Here is a 2778-nt window from a genome sequence, read left to right on the forward strand (position 1 = left end):
TTTCCTTTGAACATCTTTTTGCTGGCGTTCCTTCAAGGCGTTATTAAGGAATACTGATCAGAGCACGAAAGGTTCCATTCATTCGTCACTTAAGAAAAGCACAAAAGGTTGCCAACGACCAACGCCAGAGCATTAAGATTGCAACTCCCTTTTATTTTCTAAACTTTCCGTTGAACTTTCATTTTAAATGTTTTTCTATTGCAGTTGATAAAACTAGCTTTATTAAAACAGGACTGATATGCATATATTTCTGCATATATATTCTTTTCTAATGCAGTTGATAAAACTAGCTTTATCAAAACAGGACTGATGTGCATATATTTTCCAATGCAAATTTCCCTATAAGTACTGTGATGCTTTATGCTAGCTTGACAGTTATAAATCGTTTTTTTGCAAAATGCGTTTCTTTTTGATTACAGCTGCAGCTTTGTTGGTAAATTTTTAATAGTTATTACTTACTTTACTTTACTTTAATTTTATTTCAGAGCTCTACATGCGGCGCTCCAACGGACTTGGAAACTTCACCGTCGAATGAAGTAGACAGTACAACATCAGTAATTGCAGACGATGACCAATTAAATGATTCAAAAGGCTCCGGACAGAGTTCCTCTTCGATAAACTGGTATGAATATTATATGACGACCACGCCTCTCCCTCCGATTGTCATCTTGCCCGAGGCGGATAAAAAGATACTGTGTAACTTTGTGGGTTCTTTTCAAAGAATTGGAATGCAAATGTTTGCAGTCATTGCTGGTGCTAACTTTGAATTTCTATCCAATGCAGAGAAATATTTCGCAGATGAGTTTCGAGAAATGGTAAACATTACAGTCAATGCAAATAACAGCCAAGCGCTTTTTGGAATCGACGATTATGAGGCACACAAGATTATACAGAACAAGACCGCTTTAGCGGCCGTTGATAACATTGTTAAAGCTCAATACCTTAAAATGCTCAGTACGATTTTTCAAGGAATGACGATCATCTATGACGATTTATTACTTAATGCCAAAAAGGTTAACATCAGTTTAAGCAAAGAAACAGTGGAATCTGAGCAAGAATTGTTCGCTTCTTTTGAAAATCTAAAATCGCCCAAGGATAACCCAAACTACGACAACGACTTGCCCGATCTTTTGAATCACCTTGAACCAAGGCTCAACCATAAATATCAGTGTCTCAATAAATAAAATATTTGAAGTCAATAACAAACAGTTCACTGATACTTTCAGATTGGAAATACATTAACACCTTCGGAGTCTTAATAATTTTTTGAAGGATACATTTTTAACTCATGAGTAAACTTAAGTAAAAACTAACGACCAATCGGAAGTTTCTGTCGGCTGTAAGCTGGTAGAATCTGTTATTTTATTCTCTTTTAAAAAAACTGATACGCATCGGATCGTACATAATAATGCCCTTGTTGTTGTCCTTAAACATCGTAATAAATAATTAATAAATAAATAATAATAATGAATAAATTTTAGTATTTGGATTGAACTTATCGTTAATAGTGAGTGGTTCTTAGCTGTCAGAGCCTAACGACATCGACGCTTTGTTTCTATATGGGATTAACGGTCTGATACTAGAAAATGGTTGATCTGCTATGTTAGGATGCTTGTCCTTTATTCTTCACTTGCTCAGATGTTGCAGGCGATACTTTTTTTTATTTTTTTACAGTTAGCATATAACTATTTTTGCAAACACAGTTTGTATTTAAGTAGCGAACACGATATCGGTACTTAAATGCTTTGGAAATGATTCGCGACTTCAAACAACTTGAGGTACATATTTTATTTAAAAACATTAAGATCGGTTGCTGAGACTTAAGCATTTTAATTCAAATAATAATTAATTTCCAAACATAATGGGCAGGAACTGAGAAATTATCAACAATTGTTAAGAAAAGCTCCAACCTAAATCTATTCCATGTCAACTCACGTGGTTTTCGTCTCCTCAGCCGTACTGTTCCTGGGCTCTTGATGGCTGCGCATGGCCAGAAAATACCGATGAAGAAGCAAAGCATTAGGCCTGCCAACCGCTCTAATACATGCAGCCAGCTATAGCCAAACCATTCAGATAGGGATGTCCACCACCTTTAAGATCCGCATATATGGCACATTCAAAAGATGATGGAACGAAGAACTGCAGCAGGAACATTATCAGTCCGGCATAAAAGGCTGGCACCGTACAGCAGTAGCTTCCTAGGAAAAGCAGCCGCCAAAATGGCAGCCAGAGCGGACGGAAGGAAAACTTTTGGGGCCCCAAAGACTGTGTACACTAACCATGTGAACAAGCCCATAAATGTGGAGCACCTGCACATTGAGACTAGTACCTAGGTAATGGAGTTTTTTGGAACATGAGAATTTGCAATTCTCAAGAAATTCATTAAACCATTTTATTGATATATATAATATATATTTTTTTATTTTTCTGTTTTGCGCGAGTAACGTGCTTGATATTATAATGGCATCAGAAAATAGTAGACAAATTTACACGCTAAAACAAAACGGTACGATTTGTTCCGATTCGTATGTACTCAGTTCACTAAATATTTAAGCGTTAGCATTTTTAAGTTGCAGAAGAGTATTGAATTAAGTGAAAGAGACGCATTTGTAATAACTGATATAGATTTTGAAGTGAATTTATCGATGACAAAAAGCAATGTCTTGATGCGTTCTTTCAGTAGATTCTCCAAACGATAGCAAAGACGGAAAGATTTTAGGTTTTTAACGCTACTACATAATGCGCATTACAGTGGGAATGTTTTAGAAGAACAGACGA

At 36.0% G+C, this 2778-nt stretch overlaps 1 pseudogene; it reads right to left on the minus strand.

Moving 5' to 3' along the window:
• Nucleotides 1–1931: 1931 nt before the first annotated feature.
• On the minus strand, nt 1932–2383 carry LOC108102457 (annotated as a pseudogene).
• Between the last annotated feature and the right edge of the window lie 395 nt (nt 2384–2778).

This window comes from Drosophila eugracilis, unplaced genomic scaffold (assembly GCF_018153835.1).
Source record: "Drosophila eugracilis isolate 14026-0451.02 unplaced genomic scaffold, ASM1815383v1 contig_440, whole genome shotgun sequence".
Taxonomy (NCBI): domain Eukaryota; kingdom Metazoa; phylum Arthropoda; class Insecta; order Diptera; family Drosophilidae; genus Drosophila; species Drosophila eugracilis.